The following is a 22,575-nucleotide window of genomic DNA, read 5'->3' on the forward strand; positions in this document are numbered from 1 at the left end:
AAAGGCGAAAGATTAATACGATGTGAAGAGAAACCAGAGTAATCATTATACTTTCACGCTTTATTTTGAAGAGAAATAGTTTGAACTTTCCAAATGCTTTTGTAAAGACGATAGTGGAATGGTGATGTCTACAACGATCCTAAAGGGTCATAGTTTTCAATATACAGTGTCACTTTGCTATTGGCTATTTTGAATTTCAGTGAAACCCATTTATTTTCTTTATACTGGTAGAAAAGATACTAATTAATATTTCTATATTTCTTGTCGTGGAAAAGGCAGGGGGAGTTAATTTGACAGTAAAAGGGATGTAATCCACATTCGTTAGATGTTCGAGTTATCGAGATGGATTATAACTACCTATTTATACATCAGGAAAAGATTACTAATTTGGAAAAAAATAACAGGTGTTTTATTCATATAGGAAATCAAAATTTACTTGAAGAAAAAAAATTCCATTTTAGATTAATGCAACGTGTGGATGTTTCAGATGTTTGGGATATCATCTGTCTTCTCCGAGGAGAGCAATGTAGACCTTAAACCTGGCATATGTACTAGCAAACTAGGGTATGTTATACCAAGCTTAGACCATTAACTGTCTTTATTGCGTTTGGTACAATTCCAATAGGTGGTCCACACATGGTTAAGTAAAGATTCAGACATGTTTAGGCTGCCGTTAATGAAATTGAGTCGCAATTATTACTTCCGGATCAGTACCCACAAAAGTAGTCCCAGTCTATATTTAGAGCATTGTTTCCTCTCTCGTTTCGGTAGTGGTACGCAGCTTAGATTTTGGCTTTTGAGGTATAGATTTCAGGAAAATTAAATTGAAAACTCTTTGTAAAATGAGCATCAATGAGTTTCTCTTCCTACTGCTAAAACTGCTTCTCTGTTAGATCCAACTCGCAAAAAAGGCGCATAACATATTCCCATGTTGTTGTTGTGGGAATAACGCCATTTTTCAGCACGCGATAGGCTATACATGGCGGCCAGTATAAATAGTGGCATAAGAAACTGGAGAAAACCTCGATAAGAGCCACCGACTCACGAGAGGCTAATGGCAACCTTTCTCATATACACACATAGACCGACTCCGAGACCCGAACCACGTGGATCGAGATGAGATGGCAGTGATTGGTAAAGTCGAGCGCTTTAGAACACTCGGCCATCCGGGTTCCCGTTTAATTCCATGTAGTTTAAAATTAGCATTTAAAACCTTAATACTTACGTGTAAATTCTTCATTTCTTTTAAGATATGTCACCTGCTGTGATACATCGCCAGCATTGAAAATTATTTTCTGTCGGAAACGTGTCATGCCGTTTTCATAGATTTGTATGTTTTGAGTTTAAATGAATGCAGCCGGTGTTACTATCCATCAAAAATAATAGTAATACAAAGTTTATGTAAGTAACAACTCAGATTTCGTTAGAGATTTTCAATCACAAATACATAAAAGTAGCTAGAAATACGAGGCCTCCAAAGTTGTATATTAAAACTTGCTGGTACTCTGTGACATGTGAATGGTTTTAAGATTGTTCTTTTTGAATTATTTTTAGGCAGCCATAGTCAAAAAAATTTCCTTAATGTTATTTCGTCTGTTTTGCTTTAATTTGGTTTCGTTAGATGCCTCAAGGAGCAAATCTGAGCAGCTTTGATCATTAATGAAATTGTAAAGCCGATGTAATAAGCCTTTCCCAAAGAATTTATTAATTTCTTAGAATTAGTTCGAAGATGAAAAATACCATGGCACATGCTCATAGGTAGAGAAAAAAAAATAATGAACAGATCACAACAAACAAACAAAAAACCCCAACCATGTTGCCACTTTCACATGGACGTAAGCTTATGGTGCTTTAGGTTCGTTGATTTTAGACACACACACACACACACACATTGTTTACTCAGATTCAGCGTGATGTTGTGAGTTTGAGGCCATTTTCCAACAATAACAAGAAAAAAAAAACAACTTGCATCTTTCAAATGCAATTAATATTACAGTACCTTCGGTTCTTTGATTTTCAGTCAAAACACACACACACACACACACTCGTGCATGTATATACACAGGGCGTTTTTGCTGCAGACGAGTTTCAAATATACACTTAACAGATCTTAATTTCCAAAACTTTGATACATCTAGTCCACAATCGTTAGATCACGCCTCTTTTTATTAGCGGATTGATTATTCAGATTGGTTTTACTGGGTTTAATGCCATTTTGCAGCACATGATTGGTATATATATGAACGCTAAATTGATACACTTTGGATGACCATATGCAAATATAATACTTGTACATACATTTGCATACATATTCCACTCAAACTAGACCAGCAAGTAGATCATCGCTTCTTTTGTTTTTTTCTGACACTACCGGTAATGTCAGGGGAGAAAAAAGAAGAAAAGGCGGAGATCTACTTGTTGGTCTAAAACGCAAACGTGCATCTACATACATGTATTTGAATAACATCACATCAAATGCTAAATTCATAAACATAAGATAATGTCACTTACTTCCAAACACACATGCATACCATATACATGTGAGATAAAGAGGACAAAATAGAAGGTATGATGCGAGAAAGTGACGTGATAACTAACATACTTCTGGTCCAATAATATTCAGGGAACATAATATTCCTGATAAACTCCATTTGTCAATAAATCGAACAAGGTCAGATCCATAAGGACATAGAACACAATTAATTTTACTCTATGTTCTCTACATTTGTTTCTCAATACTTCTTAAATCCCTAAAAAATGCATAAATATAACTCTTCTGTCACCACCAAAATGAGAGGAAGAAATATTCTAAAAATAGACTTGAACTACATCTATTGGTACTGAACAGGATGTACTAATTGTGACCTGATTCCTGACAGGTCCAATTTGTTATGGCCAATTTTAGTCAAACTTTTATATTTGCATGCCACACCTATTTCAATTTTATACATGAAGTCTTTTTGAATTTTATTACAAACAAGACACGTGACACCTTTCAGAAAGTGTGTAGTGCTGGTGTTCCACAGGGTGCAAGTTTTGGTCCAAGTGCTCTTGAGAAACCAAAACTTAATTTGCTATATCTTCCTTAATTATAAGAATTTTTCAATGCAATGAAAACCTGAATGTACAAGGCCTCTTGAGAATATCTTTACAATTTGAAATTATTGATAAAGGAAATTTAAATAAACATTTAAATTTTAAAAACTACATTTTATTGAAAATATAAATTTTCATACAAGTTTTAAAATTCAGTTTGACAAATTTTAGACAGCAAAGTTGACTAATACATGGTATTTAAAACAAATGGTAGCTTAAGTCTGTACAAGTGATATCATTTTTCCCAGGGGTAGTGAAGCAACACAGCTCATAGTGATTTTGGTAGCAAACCGCAATATGCCTGTCCAGATGCATATAGGTGTAGACACTAAAGAAACAGTGACAGGTGCTATGTTCCACATATTGTGTCAGGTACGTAGGCAGTTGTTTATATAAGTAATAGCGCACTCAGATTTAAAGTTCGGATGGGACCACTACCATGTTGTATAGCAAAAATGCATTCCATTTCAGTGTCAATAACTACAAAAGGTGACAATGGGATAGGAAAATACAGTTTCTAAGGAGGCTCTACCTTACTGAAAAATGGTGTTATTCTCTCTCATGAAGACCTAAGCCATGTCTTTGTGGTGCTATATATCAGTGTGGTGATATGAACTAATCATGGTCACTTATGACAGTACACTTCACATGTCCTTATGAAACCTTGCTATCACCACCGGACTACTGGAGAGCTTCCAAACTGATCCAACTCTAACATTTTGTTCCAGATACAATGTTAGACCTGAAAAGATATAACATGTCTCACTTGATTCTAGAAAAGAGTAAGATGTAGGTAAATGAATTTAAAATGTGTTCGATATGGTGATTTCAAAATAACATTAAGGTTGCAAGCATGGGAAAAATATTAAACATGACAGACTGACACTCAAAAAGGTGAAGCGATGACCATGTATTAAAGTGATAAATTCATCCTAAAAATATATGGGGTTTCTAGAAGCATATTTAGCCATTTACAGGTTAAATAACAAATCAGGCAGACTATGTATCATAAAGTTTAAGGCAATGTTGGGGCGGTGAGGTTTGATCATTGGTGCAAACATTAGTACATACCAGTATACAGGAAAGGTAAGCGACAATGTACTAAATTAAAATATATTACTATAAGCAATCTTATTCATGAGGGAAATAACAATTTTGGATATTGCAGATGAATACAGCAAAATGTGGCCACACAGATCAACTATAGATACCAATAAATCCTATATCGTCAACTAAATGTGAAATTCTGATCCCCAAAACGTGAAAACCAGGATGGACATTTACATATGTGGGACATATACAATGTACTTGTTAAGATCAAATGTGCAAACAAAATTCAAATGATCTGTTTCAACATTTATCATTAAGAGTGTTGGTTACCAATTATTAAACTCAATGATTCAATGGAATCAGATATCAGCTGATGCTACAATACTGCACACTGTCATAGTACTAAATTGAAATATGTTATCATACATAGGCCTACTCATGATGAAAATAACATTTTGGAATATTTTCAGCGCACACAGCCAGAAATGGGCCTTACAGATTCACTATATGCACAATGTCAGCCTATATGATGTCCTGAATGTGAACGTTTGATTCCAAACATTCTAAAATATATGAATATTTGTTCATGTGGGATATGTAGCTATCGCAAAATCAGTTGTACAAAGTTAAATTCAAATAATCTGTTTGAATATTTCTTATGCAATCTTTAGAGTGTCAGTTAACAAATATTATTAGTAATTAATAATGCATAAAGCAAGATGGATCATCAGCATTCCCATAACATCATATAGGCCACAATGCTGCACTACACCAATCAATATCGTAACCAAACTGAACAATACAATGGAATGCATTTTGTGTTCAACTTATATTATTTTGCTGTTTTCTTACATCCAAGGGTAATATACATGGGGAAAGTATATTTTATCCCTTTGAACTGTATTTCATTCTGGGACAGTTTAAAATGATTTAGTAGAGAACTTGACTAGGTTCTAGTATAAAGTTTTCATCTCTGTCCTCTCACTAAATACCCTATAACTATGTTTGTAAAAAATTACTGAAGGCCATACAAGCAGATATGTCTTACTCAGGAAGTGACCCCATGATAAACACATAAATTAACTGCTTGGACCCCTAATAAATACTTTGAATGACCAATACAAATTGGAATTTTGTCTTCGTGTATTTAAATGATGGTCTCATTTTGACTTACAAAGATATTTTCTCTGACAAAATTTGACAAATATCCAACATTGGAACTTATATATGGTGTAGGAATATCTACATGCTGATATCATTTAATATCATTTCAACAAATATTATATATTTTGGAGTAAATTTTTTAATTTTTTATATTTCTTTCTAAATTTCATTTAAATTTTTCAAAATAAAACTTAACTGTTTGTTTCTAATTTCATTCTACTGTTTTTCAAAGTCAATATACATAACATATTGAAATTTCATGTGTCGTTCATTAATAATAAAGATTTAATACCAATTTAATCTTTACTCAAATACTGCACTGACAGGACATAGCACAATTAATTTTGTTATATGTTCTCTACATTTCTTTCTCGAGACTGACATTTCCACTGTGTGACAATCAGTACAAATCATATGTTAATCTAAAAATACCTTCACGGTGAAGTTCTTGCCAAAGGTTTTTTTGAGAGGCTGGACTGTCAACAGAGCAGTATGTAAACAGAACACATATTTCACTTCCGGATCATCACCATGGCCTTATTACTGACTATGCACTATCGCCGAAATACACATGGAAAACCACACCTGAGCTCATATTGTCAAGAATAAACAATGACCTTTAAATCCCTATCAAAATCGCATAAATATAACTCTTCTATTACCATGACAATGAGAGAGGAATAAATGTTCTAACAATAGACTAGAACTACCTTTGTGAGTACCGAACTGGAAGTACTGAGACCTGATTATATAATCATCGGTTACTATCTTCCATTTGGATCTGGTTAGAAGAAAAGAGAACAAAATGCTAAATTTGAACTGGAGGTTTACTTTAATTGAATTGGTACCTCACCAAAGTGAGGCTTCGAAGAATGGTCTATAGACTCATTAAATGTTCCTCTCCACGGTAATCTTTAGTAAAAGGCGAAAGATTAATACGATGTGAAGAGAAACCAGAGTAATCATTATACTTTCACGCTTTATTTTGAAGAGAAATAGTTTGAACTTTCCAAATGCTTTTGTAAAGACGATAGTGGAATGGTGATGTCTACAACGATCCTAAAGGGTCATAGTTTTCAATATCAGTGTCACTTTGCTATTGGCTATTTTGAATTTCAGTGAAACCCATTTATTTTCTTTATACTGGTAGAAAGGATACTAATTAATATTTCTATATTTCTTGTCGTGGAAAAGGCAGGGGGAGTTAATTTGACAGTAAAAGGGATGTAATCCACATTCGTTAGATGTTCGAGTTATCGAGATGGATTATAACTACCTATTTATACATCAGGAAAAGATTACTAATTTGGAAAAAAATAACAGGTGTTTTATTCATATAGGAAATCAAAATTTACTTGAAGAAAAAAATTCCATTTTAGATTAATGCAACGTGTGGATGTTTCAGATGTTTGGGATATCATCTGTCTTCTCCGAGGAGAGCAATGTAGACCTTAAACCTGGCATATGTACTAGCAAACTAGGGTATGTTATACCAAGCTTAGACCATTAACTGTCTTTATTGCGTTTGGTACAATTCCAATAGGTGGTCCACACATGGTTAAGTAAAGATTCAGACATGTTTAGGCTGCCGTTAATGAAATTGAGTCGCAATTATTACTTCCGGATCAGTACCCACAAAAGTAGTCCCAGTCTATATTTAGAGCATTGTTTCCTCTCTCGTTTCGGTAGTGGTACGCAGCTTAGATTTCGGCTTTTGAGGTATAGATTTCAGGAAAATTAAATTGAAAACTCTTTGTAAAATGAGCATCAATGAGTTTCTCTTCCTACTGCTAAAACTGCTTCTCTGTTAGATCCAACTCGCAAAAAAGGCGCATAACATATTCCCATGTTGTTGTTGTGGGAATAACGCCATTTTTCAGCACGCGATAGGCTATACATGGCGGCCAGTATAAATAGTGGCATAAGAAACTGGAGAAAACCTCGATAAGAGCCACCGACTCACGAGAGGCTAATGGCAACCGTTCTCATATACACACATAGACCGACTCCGAGACCCGAACCACGTGGATCGAGATGAGATGGCAGTGATTGGTAAAGTCGAGCGCTTTAGAACACTCGGCCATCCGGGTTCCCGTTTAATTCCATGTAGTTTAAAATTAGCATTTAAAACCTTAATACTTACGTGTAAATTCTTCATTTCTTTTAAGATATGTCACCTGCTGTGATACATCGCCAGCATTGAAAATTATTTTCTGTCGGAAACGTGTCATGCCGTTTTCATAGATTTGTATGTTTTGAGTTTAAATGAATGCAGCCGGTGTTACTATCCATCAAAAATAATAGTAATACAAAGTTTATGTAAGTAACAACTCAGATTTCGTTAGAGATTTTCAATCACAAATACATAAAAGTAGCTAGAAATACGAGGCCTCCAAAGTTGTATATTAAAACTTGCTGGTACTCTGTGACATGTGAATGGTTTTAAGATTGTTCTTTTTGAATTATTTTTAGGCAGCCATAGTCAAAAAAATTTCCTTAATGTTATTTCGTCTGTTTTGCTTTAATTTGGTTTCGTTAGATGCCTCAAGGAGCAAATCTGAGCAGCTTTGATCATTAATGAAATTGTAAAGCCGATGTAATAAGCCTTTCCCAAAGAATTTATTAATTTCTTAGAATTAGTTCGAAGATGAAAAATACCATGGCACATGCTCATAGGTAGAGAAAAAAAAATAATGAACAGATCACAACAAACAAACAAAAAACCCCAACCATGTTGCCACTTTCACATGGACGTAAGCTTATGGTGCTTTAGGTTCGTTGATTTTAGACACACACACACACACACACATTGTTTACTCAGATTCAGCGTGATGTTGTGAGTTTGAGGCCATTTTCCAACAATAACAAGAAAAAAAAAACAACTTGCATCTTTCAAATGCAATTAATATTACAGTACCTTCGGTTCTTTGATTTTCAGTCAAAACACACACACACACACACACTCGTGCATGTATATACACAGGGCGTTTTTGCTGCAGACGAGTTTCAAATATACACTTAACAGATCTTAATTTCCAAAACTTTGATACATCTAGTCCACAATCGTTAGATCACGCCTCTTTTTATTAGCGGATTGATTATTCAGATTGGTTTTACTGGGTTTAATGCCATTTTGCAGCACATGATTGGTATATATATGAACGCTAAATTGATACACTTTGGATGACCATATGCAAATATAATACTTGTACATACATTTGCATACATATTCCACTCAAACTAGACCAGCAAGTAGATCATCGCTTCTTTTGTTTTTTTCTGACACTACCGGTAATGTCAGGGGAGAAAAAAGAAGAAAAGGCGGAGATCTACTTGTTGGTCTAAAACGCAAACGTGCATCTACATACATGTATTTGAATAACATCACATCAAATGCTAAATTCATAAACATAAGATAATGTCACTTACTTCCAAACACACATGCATACCATATACATGTGAGATAAAGAGGACAAAATAGAAGGTATGATGCGAGAAAGTGACGTGATAACTAACATACTTCTGGTCCAATAATATTCAGGGAACATAATATTCCTGATAAACTCCATTTGTCAATAAATCGAACAAGGTCAGATCCATAAGGACATAGAACACAATTAATTTTACTCTATGTTCTCTACATTTGTTTCTCAATATTTCTTAAATCCCTAAAAAATGCATAAATATAACTCTTCTGTCACCACCAAAATGAGAGGAAGAAATATTCTAAAAATAGACTTGAACTACATCTATTGGTACTGAACAGGATGTACTAATTGTGACCTGATTCCTGACAGGTCCAATTTGTTATGGCCAATTTTAGTCAAACTTTTATATTTGCATGCCACACCTATTTCAATTTTATACATGAAGTCTTTTTGAATTTTATTACAAACAAGACACGTGACACCTTTCAGAAAGTGTGTAGTGCTGGTGTTCCACAGGGTGCAAGTTTTGGTCCAAGTGCTCTTGAGAAACCAAAACTTAATTTGCTATATCTTCCTTAATTATAAGAATTTTTCAATGCAATGAAAACCTGAATGTACAAGGCCTCTTGAGAATATCTTTACAATTTGAAATTATTGATAAAGGAAATTTAAATAAACATTTAAATTTTAAAAACTACATTTTATTGAAAATATAAATTTTCATACAAGTTTTAAAATTCAGTTTGACAAATTTTAGACAGCAAAGTTGACTAATACATGGTATTTAAAACAAATGGTAGCTTAAGTCTGTACAAGTGATATCATTTTTCCCAGGGGTAGTGAAGCAACACAGCTCATAGTGATTTTGGTAGCAAACCGCAATATGCCTGTCCAGATGCATATAGGTGTAGACACTAAAGAAACAGTGACAGGTGCTATGTTCCACATATTGTGTCAGGTACGTAGGCAGTTGTTTGTATAAGTAATAGCGCACTCAGATTTAAAGTTCGGATGGGACCACTACCATGTTGTATAGCAAAAATGCATTCCATTTCAGTGTCAATAACTACAAAAGGTGACAATGGGATAGGAAAATACAGTTTCTAGGGAGGCTCTACCTTACTGAAAAATGGTGTTATTCTCTCTCATGAAGACCTAAGCCATGTCTTTGTGGTGCTATATATCAGTGTGGTGATATGAACTAATCATGGTCACTTATGACAGTACACTTCACATGTCCTTATGAAACCTTGCTATCACCACCGGACTACTGGAGAGCTTCCAAACTGATCCAACTCTAACATTTTGTTCCAGATACAATGTTAGACCTGAAAAGATATAACATGTCTCACTTGATTCTAGAAAAGAGTAAGATGTAGGTAAATGAATTTAAAATGTGTTCGATATGGTGATTTCAAAATAACATTAAGGTTGCAAGCATGGGAAAAATATTAAACATGACAGACTGACACTCAAAAAGGTGAAGCGATGACCATGTATTAAAGTGATAAATTCATCCTAAAAATATATGGGGTTTCTAGAAGCATATTTAGCCATTTACAGGTTAAATAACAAATCAGGCAGACTATGTATCATAAAGTTTAAGGCAATGTTGGGGCGGTGAGGTTTGATCATTGGTGCAAACATTAGTACATACCAGTATACAGGAAAGGTAAGCGACAATGTACTAAATTAAAATATATTACTATAAGCAATCTTATTCATGAGGGAAATAACAATTTTGGATATTGCAGATGAATACAGCAAAATGTGGCCACACAGATCAACTATAGATACCAATAAATCCTATATCGTCAACTAAATGTGAAATTCTGATCCCCAAAACGTGAAGACCAGGATGGACATTTACATATGTGGGACATATACAATGTACTTGTTAAGATCAAATGTGCAAACAAAATTCAAATGATCTGTTTCAACATTTATCATTAAGAGTGTTGGTTACCAATTATTAAACTCAATGATTCAATGGAATCAGATATCAGCTGATGCTACAATACTGCACACTGTCATAGTACTAAATTGAAATATGTTATCATACATAGGCCTACTCATGATGAAAATAACATTTTGGGATATTTTCAGCGCACACAGCCAGAAATGGGCCTTACAGATTCACTATATGTACAATGTCAGTCTATATGATGTCCTGAATGTGAACGTTTGATCCCAAACATTCTAAAATATATGAATATTTGTTCATGTGGGATATGTAGCTATCGCAAAATCAGTTGTACAAAGTTAAATTCAAATAATCTGTTTGAATATTTCTTATGCAATCTTTAGAGTGTCAGTTAACACATATTATTAGTAATTAATAATGCATAAAGCAAGATGGATCATCAGCATCCCCATAACATTATATAGGCCACAATGCTGCACTACACCAATCAATATCGTAACCAAACTGAACAATACAATGGAATGCATTTTGTGTTCAACTTATATTATTTTGCTGTTTTCTTACATCCAAGGGTAATATACATGGGGAAAGTATATTTTATCCCTTTGAACTGTATTTCATTCTGGGACAGTTTAAAATGATTTAGTAGAGAACTTGACTAGGTTCTAGTATAAAGTTTTCATCTCTGTCCTCTCACTAAATACCCTATAACTATGTTTGTAAAAAATTACTGAAGGCCATACAAGCAGATATGTCTTACTCAGGAAGTGACCCCATGATAAACACATAAATTAACTGCTTGGACCCCTAATAAATACTTTGAATGACCAATACAAATTGGAATTTTGTCTTCGTGTATTTTAAATGATGGTCTCATTTTGACTTACAAAGATATTTTCTCTGACAAAATTTGACAAATATCCAACATTGGAACTTATATATGGTGTAGGAATATCTACATGCTGATATCATTTAATATCATTTCAACAAATATTATATATTTTGGAGTAAATTTTTTAATTTTTTATATTTCTTTTTAAATTTCATTTAAATTTTTCAAAATAAAACTTAACTGTTTATTTCTAATTTCATTCTACTGTTTTTCAAAGTCAATATACATAACATATTGAAATTTCATGTGTCGTTCATTAATAATAAAGATTTAATACCAATTTAATCTTTACTCAAATACTGCACTGACAGGACATAGCACAATTAATTTTGTTATATGTTCTCTACATTTGGTTCTCGAGACTGACATTTCCACTGTGTGACAATCAGTACAAATCATATGTTAATCTAAAAATACCTTCACGGTGAAGTTCTTGCCAAAGGTGTTTTTGAGAGGCTGGACTGTCAACAGAGCAGTATGTAAACAGAACACATATTTCACTTCCGGATCATCACCATGGCCTTATTACTGACTATGCACTATCGCCGAAATACACATGGAAAACCACACCTGAGCTCATATTCTCAAGAATAAACAATGACCTTTAAATCCCTATCAAAATCGCATAAATATAACTCTTCTATCACCATGACAATGAGAGAGGAATAAATGTTCTAACAATATTTGTGAGTACAGAACTGGAAGTACTGAGACCTGATTATATAATCATCGGTTACTATCTTCCATTTGGATCTGGTTAGAAGAAAAGAGAACAAAATGCTAAATTTGAACTGGAGGTTTACTTTAATTGAATTGGTACCTCACCAAAGTGAGGCTTCAAAGAATGGTCTATAGACTCATTAAATGTTCCTCTCCACGGTAATCTTTAGTAACTTATGTTGGCACCCCATGACTCCGTTCCAGCAGATGCTGGTAAAGAGTTGGAGGTGTCACCCTGTTTTTCGTTTCTAAAAGTCATGGTTTGTGATTTATGTATCCCCCGTCCTCCCATATGTAGATTCCATGTGATATTGCTTTTTTGTATTCATTTCGTTTTATATAAAAGTTTTAATTTTATTATTTTTTTTATTTTATTTGTTTATTTATTTTTCTTTTTTTTTTTTGTTTTTGTTTTTTATTTATTTATTTATCTCTTTTTTTCGTCAGGGTTGATCTTTGTTTCGTTTCGCCATATATCTCGAGTTGTCCCTGCATGCGGGTTCTGAGTTGTACTGCGTTCCCACTCGGTAGGCAGGTCGGTTTCCATTCTCAGGTCAATACTTGCAAACACTAGTGCTCGTGATTGTTTTCTTGCCTTGAACCCGACATGCATGAAACTTAGGATCGTACTCGTTTTCCCTTTACGAAAGTTCAGGGTAAAAGTTTCCTTTCCCATCCCCATTTCGTTATCGTTATTATTTTTGAGTGACTTGCCATAGTCATTAAAGTCCGGTGTGGTGCTGTTTGTGTGTGTTGTGTTGTAACTGCATTTGATTTTGTGTATAGACTGGCAATATCTAGATCATATCTTAAGAGTTTTGGGTTAACTATCTAGTTTTCAGTAGTGGCACGGTAGTCTTGGTTTTAGTCCCTGTGGTGTAGGTCTATCTGTACTTGGAGAATTGTTTGATTGATATCCCGGCTGGGGTGTAATTAATCATTGGTAGTCATTGTTCCAAGATTCGTGTGAACATCAGCTAGAAAGGATTTTACTGGGATAGTTTGGATTCAGGTTCATTATATGATGTATTGTTTAGGAGGTTAAAGATATTTAGTTATAATTTCTTCCTTTTTTGTTTGATTTCCTTATATATAAAAATGAAAATAGATGTATTTTTTTTTAAAATTTGACTTTTTATTTTTGTTTTATTTTTATTTTGTGTGGATTTGTGTGTTTGTGTATGCATGTACGCAGTTTACTTTGTTGTTGTGCATACTTATCTGCTTATTGTTGGGTTCCTATAGATAGAAATGATGTGTGTGGGCTGGTTAGGTTATTGTATTGTTGTTTTCGGTGGGATTTTGTACAGACAGGACCTTCATAGACTCTATTTAGACAGTCTCTTTCCTCGACTTTATCCAGCAGGCCATATCTGTTTAGCGAGCGTTGCATATTCTGGTGGGTCTTTGTTTATTTTGTGTTTGGGGGGAGGGGGTATCAGTTACAGATGTGTTGACTAAGATTCCCTTGGGATAAACTCTTGAAGAGAGTTAATTCTCTAGCCCTCACATCTGTTTCTGTTATATGCCTATAGCTATATTCGCTAGTCGGGATGAAATAGTTGTTTTTGTAGTATGGCCAGGTTTACCGTACATGTATAGGTGGAGGGATTGGATCTGCACAAAATAAGACAGTCACAGCTGGAGATGGTGGGTTTCCATTGGGATAAACTCCTTAATAGGGTTTTTGCCTACCGCCTCCTCTGTGTACTGTTTCTGTGTTGTTTAATTTCGTAATTGGTTGAATGGTTTTGGTGGTGAATTTTATATATAATGGTAGACAGTCCTGATTATGGTTAGTTTGTGATCGCAGGATGGGGTTTTGGGTTTCCGTTGGGATAAACTCTTTAATAGAGTTATGCCCGCTGCCCCTTCTGCCTACTGTTTTAATGTATGCGTGTGTGTATGTGTTAGTTCTTTGTACATGTTGGATGTTATTCGGATGGCTTGGTAGTCCATATTTTATCGTTTCTAATTTGCACGATATTATTTATGTATTGAATTATCTCATCATATAAGTTTTTATCCTCTATGTTGTCCGTGTACAATAATTGTTTTGTCTGGAAATTCCCTATTGAATTTTTTATTTCCTGTTTAATGGCATCCCTTTGTGTTTTTGTATTTGGACAATATAAAATTAGATGTCGTTTGCTATCGTATTGAGTGTTGCATAAGATACATTGTGGTATGGATGGGACGATTTTCCTAAAGAAGGCTTTTTCTCCTGTCCACCATGCATCGTGTAGGTATAGATATAATCTTGTTCGAGTGTTGGTGTTTTTTATTTTACCCCATTTCTCCCAGATTGGTTTCCAGTTTAGGTCTGGGTGTAGATGTTCTATTTGTGTTTTGTGTTGGTTTGTATAAATGTTATGTAAGTATCCGTATGTTTTTTCTTCCTGTAAGCTCCATATTTCTTTGTTAATTCTGTATTCTATGATTGTGTTTTTTATTTTATATGCGATGTTTGGGGGTTTGAGTTTCTTTGTTAGTTTGTTATTTTTATATATTTCTGGGAAATTATTTAAGATATATCCAAAGAAATAAATATATATGTTTTTCCATGGTCTTCCGTCCAGGTTTTGTAATTTTTGTATTCTGTTAATGATGTTTGCCGTTTGTTTGATAGCAAGAATAGGGATGTTAAGCCCCCCTTTCTTGTTTTCTCTTAGCAGTGTCTGTTTACTTAGTTTGTGTATTTTCCCATTCCATATGAACTGGTATATTACCTTTTCGAATTTCCTAATGTACTGCATATCAAAGTCTATAACACTAAACTCATACCATATGTTACTAAAAAGGTATGTTTTAGCTATGTGGGCTCTGTCGATTAGGTTAAAATACAGCGAGCTCCACAAAAGTAATTGTCTTTTTAGTTTGTTTAGTACATTTAGGTAGTTTAAGTGTTTCGCGTTTTTTCCAAAAATAATGCCGAGTGTTTTAACGTGTTTCTTTATTTTGTCAGGTGGTAAACCTGGATAGTTTCCACGCCAGTTCCCGAGTAACAAGATTTCGGTTTTCCCATCGTTTATCTGGGATCCGGATGCTTTTCCATAGTTGTAGTATTCTTGCATTAGATGTTTATATGAGGTTGTGTCTTTTATAAAATTGGTACAGTCATCCGCGTGCTGTAGCATCTTTATTTCTTCTTTTAGGTTAGGAATATGTATCCCTCTGATGTTTTCATTGCTCTGTATTTTGATTCTTAGCGCTTCGATGCCCATTTCATCCCGACTAGCGAATATAGCTATAGGCATATAACAGAAACATATGTGAGGGCTAGAGAATTAACTCTCTTCAAGAGTTTATCCCAAGGGAATCTTAGTCAACACATCTGTAACTGATACCCCCTCCCCCCAAACACAAAATAAACAAAGACCCACCAGAATATGCAACGCTCGCTAAACAGATATGGCCTGCTGGATAAAGTCGAGGAAAGAGACTGTCTAAATAGAGTCTATGAAGGTCCTGTCTGTACAAAATCCCACCGAAAACAACAATACAATAACCTAACCAGCCCACACACATCCTTTCTATCTATAGGAACCCAACAATAAGCAGATAAGTATGCACAACAACAAAGTAAACTGCGTACATGCATACACAAACACACAAATCCACACAAAATAAAAATAAAACAAAAATAAAAAGTCAAATTTAAAAAAAAAATACATCTATTTTCATTTTTATATATAATTAAATCAAACAAAAAAGGAAGAAATTATAACTAAATATCTTTAACCTCCTAAACAATACATCATATAATGAACCTGAATCCAAACTATCCCAGTAAAATCCTTTCTAGCTGATGTTCACACGAATCTTGGAACAATGACTACCAATGATTAATTACACCCCAGCCGGGATATCAATCAAACAATTCTCCAAGTACAGATAGACCTACACCACAGGGACTAAAACCAAGACTACCGTGCCACTACTGAAAACTAGATAGTTAACCCAAAACTCTTAAGATATGATCTAGATATTGCCAGTCTATACACAAAATCAAATGCAGTTACAACACAACACACACAAACAGCACCACACCGGACTTTAATGACTATGGCAAGTCACTCAAAAATAATAACGATAACGAAATGGGGATGGGAAAGGAAACTTTTACCCTGAACTTTCGTAAAGGGAAAACGAGTACGATCCTAAGTTTCATGCATGTCGGGTTCAAGGCAAGAAAACAATCACGAGCACTAGTGTTTGCAAGTATTGACCTGAGAATGGAAACCGACCTGCCTACCGAGTGGGAACGCAGTACAACTCAGAACCCGCATGCAGGGACAACTCGAGATATATGGCGAAACGAAACAAAGATCAACCCTGACGAAAAAAAGAGATAAATAAATTAATTAAAAAAAAAAAAAAAAAAAAAAGAAAATACAAATAAAATAAAAAAAATAATAAAATTAAAACTTTTATATCAAACGAAATGAATACAAAAAAAGCAATATCACATGGAATCTACATATGGGAGGACGGGGGATACAAAAATCACAAACCATGACTTTTAGAAACGAAAAACAGGGTGACACCTCCAACTCTTTACCAGCATCTGCTGGAACGGAGTCATGGGGTGCCAACATAAGTTACTAAAGATTACCGTGGAGAGGAACATTTAATGAGTCTATAGACCATTCTTTGAAGCCTCACTTTGGTGAGGTACCAATTCCATTAAAGTAAACCTCTAGTTCAAATTTAGCATTTTGTTCTCTTTTCTTCTAACCAGATCCAAATGGAAGATAGTAACCGATGATTATATAATCAGGTCTCAGTACTTCCAGTTCGGTACTCACAAAGGTAGTTCTAGTCTATTGTTAGAACATTTATTCCTCTCTCATTGTCATGGTGATAGAAGAGTTATATTTATGCGATTTTGATAGGGATTTAAAGGTCATTGTTTATTCTTGAGAATATGAGCTCAGGTGTGGTTTTCCATGTGTATTTCGGCGATAGTGCATAGTCAGTAATAAGGCCATGGTGATGATCCGGAAGTGAAATATGTGTTCTGTTTACATACTGCTCTGTTGACAGTCCAGCCTCTCAAAAAAACCTTTGGCAAGAACTTCACCGTGAAGGTATTTTTAGATTAACATATGATTTGTACTGATTGTCACACAGTGGAAATGTCAGTCTCGAGAACCAAATGTAGAGAACATATAACAAAATTAATTGTGCTATGTCCTGTCAGTGCAGTATTTGAGTAAAGATTAAATTGGTATTAAATCTTTATTATTAATGAACGACACATGAAATTTCAATATGTTATGTATATTGACTTTGAAAAACAGTAGAATGAAATTAGAAATAAACAGTTAAGTTTTATTTTGAAAAATTTAAATGAAATTTAAAAAGAAATATAAAAAATTAAAAAATCTACTCCAAAATATATAATATTTGTTGAAATGATATTAAATGATATCAGCATGTAGATATTCCTACACCATGTATAAGTTCCAATGTTGGATATTTGTCAAATTTTGTCAGAGAAAATATCTTTGTAAGTCAAAATGAGACCATCATTTAAAATACACGAAGACAAAATTCCAATTTGTATTGGTCATTCAAAGTATTTATTAGGGGTCCAAGCAGTTAATTTATGTGTTTATCATGGGGTCACTTCCTGAGTAAGACATATCTGCTTGTATGGCCTTCAGTAATTTTTTACAAACATAGTTATAGGGTATTTAGTGAGAGGACAGAGATGAAAACTTTATACTAGAACCTAGTCAAGTTCTCTACTAAATCATTTTAAACTGTCCCAGAATGAAATACAGTTCAAAGGGATAAAATATACTTTCCCCATGTATATTACCCTTGGATGTAAGAAAACAGCAAAATAATATAAGTTGAACACAAAATGCATTCCATTGTATTGTTCAGTTTGGTTACGATATTGATTGGTGTAGTGCAGCATTGTGGCCTATATAATGTTATGGGGATGCTGATGATCCATCTTGCTTTATGCATTATTAATTACTAATAATATTTGTTAACTGACACTCTAAAGATTGCATAAGAAATATTCAAACAGATTATTTGAATTTAACTTTGTACAACTGATTTTGCGATAGCTACATATCCCACATGAACAAATATTCATATATTTTAGAATGTTTGGGATCAAACGTTCACATTCAGTACATCATATAGGCTGACATTGTACATATAGTGAATCTGTAAGGCCCATTTCTGGCTGTGTGCGCTGAAAATATCCCAAAATGTTATTTTCATCATGAGTAGGCCTATGTATGATAACATATTTCAATTTAGTACTATGACAGTGTGCAGTATTGTAGCATCAGCTGATATCTGATTCCATCGAATCATTGAGTTTAATAATTGGTAACCAACACTCTTAATGATAAATGTTGAAACAGATCATTTGAATTTTGTTTGCACATTTGATCTTAACAAGTACATTGTATATGTCCCACATATGTAAATGTCCATCCTGGTTTTCACGTTTTGGGGATCAGAATTTCACATTTAGTTGACGATATAGGATTTATTGGTATCTATAGTTGATCTGTGTGGCCACATTTTGCTGTATTCATCTGCAATATCCAAAATTGTTATTTCCCTCATGAATAAGATCGCTTATAGTCATATATTTTAATTTATTACATTGTCGCTTGACCTTCCTGTATACTGGTATGTACTAATGTTTGCACCAATGATCAAACCTCACCGCCCCAACATTGCCTTAAACTGTATGATACATAGTCTACCTGATTTGCTATTTAACCTGTAAATGGCTAAATATGCTTCTAGAAACCCCATATATTTTTAGGATGAATTTATCACTTTAATACATGGTCATCGCTTCACCTTTTTGAGTGTCAGTCTGTCATGTTTAATATTTTTCCCATGCTTGCAACCTTAATGTTATTTTGAAATCACCATATCGAACACATTTTAAATTCATTTACCTACATCTTACTCTTTTCTAGAATCAAGTGAGACATGTTATATCTTTTCAGGTCTAACATTGTATCTGGAACAAAATGTTAGAGTTGGATCAGTTTGGAAGCTCTCCAGTAGTCCGGTGGTGATAGCAAGGTTTCATAAGGACATGTGAAGTGTACTGTCATAAGTGACCATGATTAGTTCATATCACCACACTGATATATAGCACCACAAAGACATGGCTTAGGTCTTCATGAGAGAGAATAACACCATTTTTCAGTAAGGTAGAGCCTCCCTAGAAACTGTATTTTCCTATCCCATTGTCACCTTTTGTAGTTATTGACATTGAAATGGAATGCATTTTTGCTATACAACATGGTAGTGGTCCCATCCGAACTTTAAATCTGAGTGCGCTATTACTTATACAAACAACTGCCTACGTACCTGACACAATATGTGGAACATAGCACCTGTCACTGTTTCTTTAGTGTCTACACCTATATGCATCTGGACAGGCATATTGCGGTTTGCTGCCAAAATCACTATGAGCTGTGTTGCTTCACTAACCCTGGGAAAAATGATATCACTTGTACAGACTTAAGCTACCATTTGTTTTAAATACCATGTATTAGTCAACTTTGCTGTCTAAAATTTGTCAAACTGAATTTTAAAACTTGTAGGAAAATTTATATTTTCAATAAAATGTAGTTTTTAAAATTTAAATGTTTATTTAAATTTCCTTTATCAATAATTTCAAATTGTAAACATATTCTCAGAGAGGCCTTGTACATTCAGGTTTTCATTGCATTGAAAAATTCTTATAATTAAGGAAGATATAGCAAATTAAGTTTTGGTTTCTCAAGAGCACTTGGACCAAAACTTGCACCCTGTGGAACACCAGCACTACACACTTTCTGAAAGGTGTCACGTGTCTTGTTTGTAATAAAATTCAAAAAGACTTCATGTATAAAATTGAAATAGGTGTGGCATGCAAATATAAAAGTTTGACTAAAATTGGCCATAACAAATTGGGCCTGTCAGGAATCAGGTCACAATTAGTACATCCAGTTCAGTACCAATAGATGTAGTTCAAGTCTATTTTTAGAATATTTCTTCCTCTCATTTTGGTGGTGACAGAAGAGTTATATTTATGCATTTTTTAGGGATTTAAGAAGTATTGAGAAACAAATGTAGAGAACATAGAGTAAAATTAATTGTGTTCTATGTCCTTATGGATCTGACCTTGTTCGATTTATTGACAAATGGAGTTTATCAGGAATATTATGTTCCCTGAATATTACTGGACCAGAAGTATGTTAGTTATCACGTCACTTTCTCGCATCATACCTTCTATTTTGTCCTCTTTATCTCACATGTATATGGTATGCATGTGTGTTTGGAAGTAAGTAACATTATCTTATGTTTATGAATTTAGCATTTGATGTGATCTTATTCAAATACATGTATGTAGATGCACGTTTGCTTTTTAGACCAACAAGTAGATCTCCGCCTTTTCTTCTTTTTTCTCCCCTGACATTACCGGTAGTGTCAGAAAAAAACAAAAGAAGCGATGATCTACTTGCTGGTCTAGTTTGCGTGGAATATGTATGCAAATGTATGTACAAGTATTATATTTGCATATGGTGATCCAAAGTGTATCAATTTAGCGTTCATATATATACCAATCATGTGCTGCAAAATGGCATTAAACCCAGTAAAACCAATCTGAATAATCAATCCGCTAATAAAAAGAGGCGTGATCTAACGATTGTGGACTAGATGTATCAAAGTTTTGGAAATTAAGATCTGTTAAGTGTATATTTGAAACTCGTCTGCAGTAAAAACGCCCTGTGTATATACATGCACGAGTGTGTGTGTGTGTGTGTGTGTGTGTGTGTGTTTTGACTGAAAATCAAAGAACCGAAGGTACTGTAATATTAATTGCATTTGAAAGATGCAAGTTGTTTTTTTCTTGTTATTGTTGGAAAATGGCGTCAAACTCACAACATCACGCTGAATATGAGTAAACAGTGTGTGTGTGTGTGTGTGTCTAATATCAACGAACCTAAAGCACCATAAGCTTACGTCCATGTGCAAGTGGCAACATGGTTGGGGTTTTTTGTTTGTTTGTTGTGATCTGTTCATTATTTTTTTCTCTACCTATGAGCATGTGCCATGGTATATTTCATCTTCGAACTAATTCTAAGAAATTAAGAAATTCTTTGGGAAAGGCTTATTACATCGGCTTTACAATTTCATTAATGATCAAAGCTGCTCAGATTTGCTCCTTGAGGCATCTAACGAAACCAAATTAAAGCAAAACAGACGAAATAACATTAAGGAAATTTTTTTGACTATGGCTGCCTAAAAATAATTCAAAAAGAACAATCTTAAAACCATTCACATGTCACAGAGTACCAGCAAGTTTTAATATGCAACTTTGGAGGCCTCGTATTTCTAGCTACTTTTATGTATTTGTGATTGAAAATCTCTAACGAAATCTGAGTTGTTACTTACATAAACTTTGTATTACTATTATTTTTGATGGATAGTAACACCGGCTGCATTCATTTAAACTCAAAACATACAAATCTATGAAAACGGCATGACACGTTTCCGACAGAAAATAATTTTCAATGCTGGCGATGTATCACAGCAGGTGACATATCTTAAAAGAAATGAAGAATTTACACGTAAGTATTAAGGTTTTAAATGCTAATTTTAAACTACATGGAATTAAACGGGAACCCGGATGGCCGAGTGTTCTAAAGCGCTCGACTTTACCAATCACTGCCATCTCATCTCGATCCACGTGGTTCGGGTCTCGGGGTCGGTCTATGTGTGTATATGAGAAAGGTTGCCATTAGCCTCTCGTGAGTCGGTGGCTCTTCCCGAGGTTTTCTCCAGTTTCTTATGCCACTATTTATACTGGCCGCCATGTATAGCCTATCACGTGCTGAAAAATGGCGTTATTCCCACAACAACAACATGGGAATATGTTATGCGCCTTTTTCGCGAGTTGGATCTAACAGAGAAGCAGTTTTAGCAGTAGGAAGAGAAACTCATTGATGCTCATTTTACAAAGAGTTTTCAATTTAATTTTCCTGAAATCTATACCTCAAAAGCCGAAATCTAAGCTGCGTACCACTACCGAAACGAGAGAGGAAACAATGCTCTAAATATAGACTGGGACTACTTTTGTGGGTACTGATCCGGAAGTAATAATTGCGACTCAATTTCATTAACGGCAGCCTAAACATGTCTGAATCTTTACTTAACCATGTGTGGACCACCTATTGGAATTGTACCAAACGCAATAAAGACAGTTAATGGTCTAAGCTTGGTATAACATACCCTAGTTTGCTAGTACATATGCCAGG

At 34.3% G+C, this 22,575-nt stretch overlaps 1 non-coding gene across 1 annotated transcript; it reads right to left on the bottom strand.

Annotated features, from left to right (window-relative positions):
* Positions 1-6,156: 6,156 nt before the first annotated feature.
* Positions 6,157-6,272, bottom strand: LOC149777039 (U5 spliceosomal RNA). Its single transcript, XR_016416390.1, has one exon. It is a non-coding gene; the product is annotated as a U5 spliceosomal RNA (small nuclear RNA).
* Between the last annotated feature and the right edge of the window lie 16,303 nt (positions 6,273-22,575).

Source organism: Sinohyriopsis cumingii, chromosome 18, assembly GCF_028554795.1.
Source record: "Sinohyriopsis cumingii isolate HCF-2022 chromosome 18, ASM2855479v2, whole genome shotgun sequence".
In the NCBI taxonomy this organism is placed as follows: Eukaryota; Metazoa; Mollusca; class Bivalvia; order Unionida; family Unionidae; genus Sinohyriopsis; species Sinohyriopsis cumingii.